This window comes from Mesocricetus auratus, unplaced genomic scaffold, assembly GCF_017639785.1.
Source record: "Mesocricetus auratus isolate SY011 unplaced genomic scaffold, BCM_Maur_2.0 Super-Scaffold_100691, whole genome shotgun sequence".
Taxonomy (NCBI): domain Eukaryota; kingdom Metazoa; phylum Chordata; class Mammalia; order Rodentia; family Cricetidae; genus Mesocricetus; species Mesocricetus auratus.
This window is the reverse complement of record NW_024429267.1, coordinates 27,255,619-27,267,489: the sequence shown is the minus strand read 5'-3', so window position 1 is coordinate 27,267,489 and position 11,871 is coordinate 27,255,619.

Below are 11,871 nucleotides of genomic sequence, written 5' to 3'. Positions count from 1 at the left end.
CACCTTTAAACCCCTGCAGTTTGACTGAGATTTGGCTAAGTGGAGACAGGAGAAAGGCTGGCTGCCCTGCATCAGAAACAAGACACCCTCCTTTAACAAGGTGGAGGCAAAAACTGAATCTGAAAGTTGACTTCTGGTCTCCACATATGTGCCATGGAACATATATGTCTGCACACACAATATAAATCCAAATAAAGCCCCCCATTCAGCTTTCATGTCATATATATTCCATACAACCTCCCTTGTTCCCCTCTTCCCTTTTCCTTTAGACTTCTATCCAAGTTGACTTTCTACTTTTGTATTTGACATGCATATATAAAATAGTGAAGAGATGGCTCAGAGGTTAAGTTCATTGGCTTCTCTTCAAGAGAACCCGGGTCCAATTCCCAGCACCCACAAGGCAGCTCACAACTGTCGGCAACTCCAGTTCCAGGAGATCTGACACCTTCACACCAAGGCACATGTAATAAATTTAAATGAAATAGTTTTTTTAAAAAGGAGTCCTTTTAAGGATTTCATTTTGTCTTTATGTGAATGAGTGTTTTACTGCATGTATATCTATGCACCACATGTATGTCTGGTGCCTGTGGAGGTCAGAAGAGGGTGCTGGATGCCCTTGAACTGGGGTTACAGGTGGCTGTAAGCCACCCTACAGGTGATGGGTGTGTGTGTGTGTGTGTGTGTTTCATGGGAGACGGGATTTCTCTGTGTAGCTTTGCAGACTAGGCTGGCTTCGAACTCACAGAGATCTGCCTGCCTTTGTCTCCTGAGTACTGGGATTAAAGGCGTGCACCACCACCACCCAGCCTCAACCAGTGTCCTTAACTTCTTTAGCCCAGAGATTTTTCAGTGTGTCTTCTGGCAGCAGCATTGTGCACTCAGGCAGGGCACCTCGGTTCATACAATACTTGATGTTTGACAAGGGGTCGACTCTGGTAGTTAATCTACACTATCATTTTAAATGGATTTTGAATCTTCTGGTAGATGACCTTCTGGACATGTCTGTAAGGGTTTTCACAATGAGATGTGATGACACATCCTGAATGTGAATGGAAACACTTTATGTCTGAGGGTCCAGACTGAGTAAGATGGGATAAAGAGAAATCCAGGAGAGCGTTGATTTTTTTTCTTTTCTGTGCTTCCTGGTCAGCCCCGATGTTAGCAAGCAGCCTTATGCTCCCAGTGGCATGACCAAAATTTCTCGTTTCCATGTTTTGTCTGTCACAAATTGAATGTATCCTCAAAATTATTAGTCAAAGTAAATTCCCTTCCCCTTAAAAACTGTAAGGGAAAACAGGGGATCAGAAGAAAAGGAAAGACATTGTCCAATAACACAGAAACAAAGAAGGAACAACATGAGATAAATGTATGAAGGGGGAAAAAGAAAGTTTACAATAAATAATAAAGTAAAAATAATACTAAAATTATAGTAAGACAAAAAGATGACAAAAGGGAATATACAGGGGCGGGGAGAGAAAAACAGAGAAACTAAAATGTGGAACTGTTTTCTTTCTGGTGGCTGGGGAGGGTGGGCTGAATGTGTTTACTTAGGTCTTCCTGGGTCTCAGCTTGTATACGACAAGCATTGGATATCTACCAGAACTGCCTTCCCTTCATAATTTTCCTTCTTTGAATGCCAGGGTTCTCTGCTGAATCCTCTTAGCTTTACAGCTATGAGTCGGGCAGATTCTCTCACCCTTTAGAGTTGCCCCAGTTCCTACCCTCAGGGTGGCTAATAGTCTACTTGGGAGGTGTCTCCTAAATGCAATGACATGAGGAAAGCGCCCATAGCACTGAGATCTGAGCAAGTGCACCTCTCTTGGTGCTTTTGAAACCCACCAGGCATTAATCACCTTGTTGAAGCAATGACCAGCTTTGGCTGTTAAGTATTCTTCTAGAGTCTCAGAATTCCTGGACTCCTTCACAGTAGCAGCATTTAATCCACCACTGACCTATTCTTTGGAGTTATCCTGTTGCTGAGGTCAGTTCCTGGCCACTGACGGTAGATCTGTCTTTCCAGATAGACTTCACTGTTAGAGCTGAGCCTCCTGCAGCACACAATTTGTGCTTGACCATGTCTAGCTTTCCTGCTCTGTATGCCTGTCTTCCAGGCTGTTTCTCACCCAGGCTGCTGTGGCAGTTTAAGTGTCCTGACTTCTCTGTCTTCACGCCTTCATGTAAGTGAGCTTTAATCAATAAATTCCTTGAGGATGGCACCTGGTCACTGCCCTGTAAGTTATATAGAGTGACTGAGAATCCTTTTCACTGATGATCCATATTATTGGAGGTGTCTCTGACTTATTATAACCCGCAACTGGATTTACACTTGTGGGGACAAAGGGTTTTTCCTGAAAGTAACACTTCCAGGTTTTTTATTAGGACTGTCTGGTCTACCTTCTGATGAGTCTTGTGTTTCTTACTGATGTGGGAGCTGCATGGTAGGAGCTGAGAGCTTGACTTTCTTCTTGATGTCTTGATCATCTGTCTCCAGCTGTTTAGCCACTACTTCTGTGAATTTCTGAAGTACTTCTTTTCTTTCTCTTTTGGGATTAGAGTTAGTTTTTCTTTTTTTCTTTTCTTTCTTTTTGTTGTTGTTGTTTTTGTTTTGTTTTGTTTTGTTTTGGAGACAGTGTTTCTCTGTGGCTTTTGAGGCCACCTGGAACTAGCACTTGTAGACCAGGCTGGTCTCGAACTCACAGAGATCCACCTGCCTCTGCCTCCTGAGTGTTGGGACTAAAGGCGTGCACCACCACTGCCTGGCTAGAGTTAGTTTTTCTAATACTAACACTTTTCACTAGGCCACACAGAGGCAGCTTCTACTGTGCCATTTGGCCAGAAGCCTTCTTCCCCATTTCTTAGATAAGATCCTATAGTGTAGCCCAGGCTGATCTTGAATTCCTGATTGCCCTATGTCTCAGTCAAGGATTAGTGGTGTGTTTCATTACATCTGCTCTTTTGTTTTCTTTTCTTTGTTTTGTGTTATTTTGATATATTGACTCTTAGCTCCTCATAAACATATGCCATACTGCTTTAATTATGGTAGATAATACTTAAATATCTAATATTATGGTGATATGTGTTGCTTTATGTGAAGAGGTCAAAACCTTTTAACATACTTATATAATATTAATGCTGTGTAGTCAGTAAGGCACATGATATTTCCATTTTTAACAAATGCAAAAAGGGACACAGAAAAGGCAAGAGATTTATTTCCCCAAGAAATTAGCAGTGAAGCAGAGTCTTCAAGTTCCTCCAGAAGTATTCTCAAAACTGTGTTTTAAAAGAATGTATTATTCATTCATGTAAAGTTGTGACTTCAATAGCTTTGCCTTGGTAAATCTATGGCATATCTATGCAGAAGGCTAGTACACTGAACAGACACTTCCTAGGAAGAAAAAAATCCATGAAATGAGATTTAAAGATGTGTAGTTGAACTGGAACTGGCCGAATTTGATCTTGGCAAATGATAGTTATTCATTTATTTAGAAGCATGACACATAGAAGCAAAGAAATATTTTACTCAGGCCCCTCTGTTTCTCCTTTCTATGCTTGTTAAACCTTTTGTTATTATATTAATAAGATATTTAGAGCTAGTGGAAATTGCAGTTGGTATTGCATATATGATGGAATCCTTAGATTTTTAAATTACAAGATGCTACTGTAACCTACATTTAAAAATCACATTGGTTAATCAGTTTGGATTTGTGAGATAGGGTCTCACTATGTGGCCCAGGCTGGCTTGAAACTTACTGTGTAGCTCAGGCTAGCCTGTGACTCATGGTCCTCCTGCTCCAACATCTATAGTCCTGAAATTATATGACAGCTCCACACTTTTTATAAAATAAAATGCAGGAGGAAGCATATTTCCTCTCTGTGTAGAAATTCAGTGGTCATAGTTACTCAGTTATAGCACAAATAGTTACTTGATGGTGTTCTACACTGTTTCTCCTGCTCTAGCTGGCAGCTTTTCTTTCTATTAAAATCCCCAAGAGGGGGCTCATGAAATTTGTCTCAGTAGGTAAAAGCACTTGCTGTACAAGCTGGACAACCCAAGTTCAGTCACCAGAACATCCATAAAGGTGGAAAGGAAGAACTGACTCCACAAAGCTGAGCTCTGACCTCCATACACGGTCCATGGAGTTTGTGTGTGTGTGTGTGTCTGGACATATGCATATACTGAGCACGCTCATGTGTGCATACACAAACACACACACACATTCTCACAATAATCATGAAGTGAAAGAATTAAATTTCTCAAGGTGTTCTCAAAAACTTCATATCTTGATTGAACACGTTAAAGCAGAGAAGGCAACATTTCAAGAATCTCAGTCACGGTTATTGGAAACAAGTCTATCCAGCACAAATTTTCTTTCTCATTTCCATTCAGACAATGACTAGACTTACTGTTAGTACTGACCTTGGTCTAGCTGCTGGCACAGTCTTTCTACCTTCTCCCTTAACTAATGGACTTAACCATAAGAACTCACACTAGCTGTGAGATATTTGATTGTACTGTGTAAAGATGTGTGACTGTGACTGATTTAATAAAAAGCTAAACATTCAATAGATAGTCAGGGAGAATAGACAGGACTTCTGGGCAAAGGAAATAATTGGGGATAAATCTAGGCACACAGAGGAGACACCAAGCGATACAGAACGAGTCACAGGTACAGAATGAAAGAAAGGCAAAAAGTCACCTGGTAGAATGTAGGTTTAAAAACAGGTCAATTGCTGAGAGGTGGTGGCACACACTTATACTCCCAGCACTTGGGAGGCAGAGGCAGGCAGATCTCTGTGAGTTCGATACCAGCCGGGTCTACAAGAGATAGTTCCAGGACAGCCTCCAAAGCCACAGAGAAACCCTGTCTATAATTAGCAAGAAGTCTCAGTGTCATTTTTTGGGTCTGGCTGGCAGATCAGAGACAGACTGGCTTTCACAGTGGAGACTGGAAGGAGGAGCATGAGGACATGTTATTGACTCAGTGTTCTGTGTCTTCTTCACTGGCTCTCACTGCTTCTTTTCAACTCTCCCAATCATCTGTTTAGGACAGAAAGTTATGGCCATCCCACATGCATGGAGTACATTTTTTTTGAGACAGTCTCATACATTTCAAGCTAGCCTTGAGCTATCTAGCTGAGACTGAACGTGAACTTTTGATCGATCGCTTTATTCCACTGGGATCGGAGACCTCAGCAGATGACCATCTACACTGAAGTTGATAGAGCGTGGCATGTCTAAGGAATGCCATGGGATGCCATAGGATGCACATGGGAAGGGGTCAGAAGAACAGGCTTCCGAATAGTCTTGTTGGCTTGTCCAGCCACTTCCCTTATCTGTCCCCATCTACATAATAGACACTATTCTCCCCTTCCATCCCCTTTTACCTCAGATCTCTCTAACTAGACTTTTGCTTACTCATGACATTACTGGAAGGCTTCTTCCAGCTGACACAATTTATGCCTTGACTATATGTAATGCTTTTTGGGGGGAAGAAGGGGAATCTATTTCTGGAAACACCAGGGACACAAATGCAGTAATGTTTAGGGCCAGCATGTTAAAAACCTCTAATCCCAGATCCTCTTCATCCTGCAACTGGTGTCTATCGGGGTGAAGGATAGTAATGGACAGGAGGAAAAGGGGCCTTTACCAATACTGAGCACTGTGGATCAGACCCACCTTACGGTGAAACCAGTGTTCCCTACAATCCAAGTCACACTGCATACCAGTGTCAGAGAGAAGCTTGATTGGGTCTTCTCCTTTTAATTAACAACTAAGGGTTCTTTTCTCTTATGCCTGTGAGTGTTTGCTTGCATGCATGCGTGTGCACCACATGTGTGCCTGGTGCTGAGGAGGTCAGAAGGCATTGGAGTGACAGAAAGTTGTGACCCACCATGTGGGTGCTGGGAACCAAATGTGGGTCTTCTGAATGACAAGTGCTGTTAACCATGGAGCCAACTCTTAGACCTCCTTTTCATTTTTTAAATAGCCCTGGCTGTCCTGGAACTAGCTCTGTAGACCAGGCTGGTCTTGAACTCAGAGCACCACCTGCCTCTGCCTTTAGAGTGCTGGAATTAAAGTCGTGTGCCACCACCACCCAGCTCATTTCTTTTTCATCTAAAAGATATTTTTTATTATGTATACAGTGTTCCTCCTGCATGTATACCTGCAGGCCAGAAGAGGGCACCAGATCTCATTACAGATGGTTGTGAACCACCACATGGTTGCTGGGAATTGAACTCAGGACCTCTGGAAGAGCAGTCAGTGCTCTTAACTGCTGAGCCATCTCTTCAGTTGAAAACTTTCATTTTATATTTTAGTAGCATATATTAATTATATACATCATAATTATGATATTTTCATACATGTATACATTTTTGAAAATGCTCATTCTGTTGCTCTCTGTCTTTGGGCCCAGTATTCCCTTACTTTTTCTTTTTCTTTTTCTTTTTTGGCTTTTTGAGACAGGGTTTCTCTATGTAATATTCCAGGTTGTCCTGGAACTTGCTTGGTAGACCAGGCTGGCCTTGAACTCAGAGATCCACCTGCCTCTGTTTCCCAAGTGCTAGGATTAAAGTTGTGTGCCACCACTGCCCAACTGGACTCAGTAATTTTCTTTTTCTTCGCTTTGACAGCTTCAGGCTCTACCAACTACCTAAACTGTGCATGTGCACCGAGTGTCTCTGAGGAGTCAGACCTTGCCCTGAGCCTATTTGCAGAACGGGGTGAAGGCATCCATGGCTCTCAACCTGAGGTCACACATTGTACCAGATCTCTCTCGGGTCCTCTGACTGTCTCACCAGGTCCAGGGAGAATAAGTACCAGAGTGATATATCAGGGTGAGAAGGACTGAGTCTCTAGAAAGGAGGAAAATTACATTTCCCACATTTATGTTTGTTCCAGTTTGGTTTTTGGTGAATAACAAACCACAGCCCAAAAGCAAATAGGGGTTCTTACAGGTTCCAATCCAAATGAAAGGAAGACAGGGCTGGAACTCAAGACAGAAACCAGGAGGCTGGGCCTGAAGCAGATTTTCACTGGAAGGAAAAAGATGCTCATTTTTAAATGTTGAAGTGTATATGCTGTTTTGTTACAATAAAGTCAATGTGTACACAAAGGACCGGATGCTTTTCTGTCAGGGCAGATGCTCGATATGACCTTCCAAGTTTGACCTGCATAATGACATCATGTCAAAATCTGTCTCGCTAACTTGGTATTTTTTTGATACGCACTTTGCAGGATGACCTCAGGGCTATGCAGACTGAGTTAAAGGGATTTGAACCATGTCTTAATGTTTGAAACAGAGTGATTGGATACAGTTTGCTAACATGGACATGGACCTTTGATTTTTATCTCAATTTGTCATTTTTTAAATGGGCCTTTAGTTGCCTGGATATTATGACAGTATCTGCTTATATTGTGTCACAGACCTGTTACTCTAATGCCATCTGTACAAAGGACAGCTGCTGGTATGTCTACATTGACATTGTGAACTGGCCAAGAAAGTAAGCTGTCAAAGTATGCAGTCAGGAGTGCTCAGTCCCAGGTATGTAGCAGAGGCTCTCAGATGTGACTGCATCTGGGTGGATGAAGAGCTCCTGTCTGTTCAATGCCAGAGAATAATGCTTTGGGAAGCTACCTGATGCATAAGCTTTTTAATGCAAAATCCAGCTAAAATTAAATGCCACTTTTTCAGAGATGATATTTGGACAGCCTGGTCAAATTTTTCTGATGTCTAAAACTTTATAAATGGAACTATACCATAATAGGCAAAGTGTAACTGAAATCTGTTGGGACGATAGTCGGTAATATCTGCAAAGGACTCTGTTTAGTAAATACATACTGTATATGTCAGGAATCTTGCTCCAATAAAGGAACGTAAAGATTAAAAAAATAAAGAATCCAGAAATACACAACTGAAAAAAGAAAGCTGGTTCAATAAATCGTGCTGGTCTGACTGTATATCAGGACATAGAAGAATGTAAATTGATCCATATCTAATCTATTACCATGCACAAAACTCACATTCCAGAGTTGTGCCAACTGGCTCTATGGCAGAGTCTCATCTTTCCATTATTTAGATTTCCTCTAGGAACTCCTCACAGAAACAGATATTGGCCTCTCATCAGGAGAAAGAAGGCAATGTATATTCTTGGCACCATTCTGAGACGTTTGGGTGTTCCCATGGCCCCCATTGGCCAACAATTCAATTAAGAGTACGCCATTCTCAGTATAGGAAGCTTCAGTTGGTGACAATAGTTGGGGCCATCTTCCCTATTATTTGGTGATTTCATTTAGATCAGCTTCATATAAGTATGTACTTTAGGAAGCTTCTATTATATTAGGCTTCCACAGTAAATTTTAAATAGCCCTTAATTTTAGCTGTCTCTCACTATGTAACATCACACCCTCCCCCTGCCCTCTCCATTCTTGATGCTCTCATTCAAGTCCCCCATTCATCTATAACTATCTATATTTCCCTTTTCTAGTATTTCTATATGTTCCCTTACTGTATATGTAACCTCTGTGGTTGTGCAGATTCTTATTATTAACAACTTATATCCACTAATAACAGTTAATATCCACATAAAAGGGAAACATCCTATATTGTCTTTCTGGGTCTGGGTTACCTCACTCAGTATGAATTTTTTCTAGTTACATTCATTTCCATGGAAATTTAATGGTTGTATTTATTTAATGACTGAGTAAAATTTCATTGTGTAAATGTACCACACTTTTTAATCCATTCATGTGTTCAGGGACATCTAGGTTGTTTCCAATAGCTGGCTATTATGAACAAAACAGCAGTGAACATGTTTTAGCAAGAGTCTCTGTAGCAGAAGCTTCTCCAAAGTCTTCTCTTGACCTCACACTGCCAAGCCTGAGCTGTTCTCCATGACCTCTTCATGCATGTCTGCACAACCAGTGCCTCCTACACTACCAAGTTCAGCTATCAGCACAAGTGCAGCCTCAGGTCTTCTGGGACACAGCTTCTGTGAGTTCGCCCTGAGGAAACATTTCCCAGAAGACAAGGTTGAACCCAACTAAGAATCTAAGCAATAGTGGAGAGAGTGATCACAGCTGATTTTTCAACCCAAGCCATCCAGCAACATTGTCCCCACAAACAAGGATTTCACGTTAGTGGTTCTGGTCTCTGGCTCATCATAGCTGATTCATCAGCTCCAGCTGACCAGACAACACAGATTCTTCACACAAAAGGCCTGATAGAGTCTTTGCTTTCCTCTGAAACGTCACAACCCAGGCCTCTACCATCTCAACATTCTTACCTTCCAAGCTATAGAACAGGGCTCTCAACACCCAATGGCTTTTCTATCCCAAAAGTCCTAAATCTTTTCACCATTCTCCCCCAAACAGCACAATCAGTTGTGTTACAGTCATATCCTGGTTATACCCCCTATCCTGGGACTAAGTTGTCTTATGAAGAGTACTGTTGCTGTGAGGAAACACCTTGACCAAAGCAATTTGGGAGGAAAGGGTTTATTTGCTTGCATTTCCATATAATTATTCATCATCAAAGAAAGACAGGACAGGAACTTGCAAGGGCAGGAACTGTGAGGCCATGAAGGAATCCTGCTTACTATATTGTATCTCGGGTTTTGCTTAGCCTGCTTTTTTTTTTTTTGGTTTTTTTTTTTTGAGACAGGGTTTCTCTGTGGCTTTGGAGGCTGTCCTGGAACTCACTCTGTAGACCAGGCTGGCCTCGAACTCACAGAAATCTGCCTGCTTCTGCCTCCCAAGTGCTGGGATTAAAGGCGTGCGCCACCAACGCCCGGCTAGCCTGCTTTTTTATAGAAGCCACCACCTGCAGCCCAGGGAAAACCCTGCCAACAGTGATCTTCCATTCTGCCTCATCAATAACTAAGTAAGGAAATGCTCCACAAGCTTGCCCCAAATCCATTGTCCTGGAGGCATTTTCTCAACTGGGGTTCCCTTCTCTGTAGCCTGTTTCAAACTAATATTAAAAAAAATTAGCACAATATCAATCTGTGCTCCTGCTTGACACCAATAAGACTATATATATATATATATATTACACACACACATACACACATAGCTATATAATATTTTTGTGCTACAATACAACTGAGGGTTCTGAGAATACTTAAAATAGGATCTAAAACTGAACTAAAGTTTTAGTCGTAAGTAATAATTCTGACAAGTTTGCAAAAACAAAGAAACAAAAAAATCATCCTTAGTTATCAGGGAAATGCAAATCAAACAACTTTGAGATACTATCTTACACCTTTCAGAATGGCTAGGATCAGAAACACCTATAAAAGCTTATGCTGGAGAGGATGTAGAGTAAGGGGAACACTCCTCCATTGCTGGTGGGAATGCAAACTTGTACAGTCACTTTGGAAATCAATATAGTGCTTTCTCAGAAGACTGGGAATAAATCTACCTCAAGACTCAGCATTACCACTCTTGAGCATATCCATAAAGAATGCTCAATCATACCACAAGAACACTTGTTCAACTAAGTTTACCACTGCATTATACATTATAGCCAGAACCTGGAGACAACCTAGATGCCCATCAACTGAAGAATAGGTAAAGGAAATGTGGCACAAATCACAATTGAGCACTACTCAGCTATAAGAAAACAATGACATCTTGAAATTCACAGGCAAATGGATGGAACTAGAAGAAACCATCCTGATTGAGGTTACCAGACACAGAAAGATAAATACTGTATGTACTTACTCATAAGCACATATTAGACATAAAGCAAAGTATAACTAGTATACAGTCCACAACACCAGAGAAGCCAGGAAACAAGGAGGACTCTAAGAGTGCTATACATGAATGCCTCCTGTTGAGCCTAAAAAGGCCCAGACACAAGGCCTAGTGGAGCTTCCTGAGCCTGGCTAGCGTTTGTCGATCTGTCTTTGGCCTATAACTTCCACATAGGAGTGACTCAGCGAAACTGCCTCTGCTCAGCTACTGCTAACATGGTGAAATATTATTGGCCCAGACACCTCATATCATCCTGAGGTCCCTACCCACTTCCTCAACCCTATATAAGTACCTGCCTAATGCAATAAAGAGAGATCCTGCTTCGACAAGTCTCCCAACTCAGTGTGGTCCTCTCTGGTAACTAGGAGCAGAGTCTGGGTCGTTGACACTCTCTAATTGCTCAGACCCAGGAAGAGACAGGCTGGACGAGCCCTTCCCCAGGCCTACCTGCCCTAGGACCCAGCAGTCCCCCAGAAAGGGAAAGGGACAAGATCTCCTGAGTAACTTAGGAGCAAGGGGGAGGGTACTAGGAGAGTGGGAAGAGGAAAAGGGGAGTGGGGAAGAGAACAAAGGGGATCAGGAAAGTTGAGTTGGGGGAAGGGCATAGAGGGAGAGCAGGAAAGAGATACCTTGATAGAGGGAGTCATTATGGGGTTAAGAAACCTAGCACTAGGGAAATTCCCAGGAATTCACAAGGTTGAACCCAACTAAGAATCTAAGCAATAGTGGAGAGAGTGATTAACTGCCCTTCCCTATAATCAGATTGATGACTACCTTAATTGTCATCCTAGAGCCTTCCTCCCATAACTGATGGAAGCAGAAGCAGAGATTCACAGCTAAGCACTGGGCTGAAAACCTGGAGTCCAGTTTTAGAGAGGGAGGAAAGATAATATGAGCAAAGGGGTCAAGACCATGTTGGGATAACCCTTAGAAACAGCTGACCTGAGCTAGTGGGACCTCACTGACTCCAGATTGACAGCTGAGGAATCAGTATAAGACAGAACTAGGACCCCTGAATGTGGGTGACAGTGGGGGGGGGTTGTACAGTTTATGGGGCTGCTGGCAGAGGAACCCCTGTTTATCCTAGTGTGTTTTTGGAGCCTATACCTTTGGAG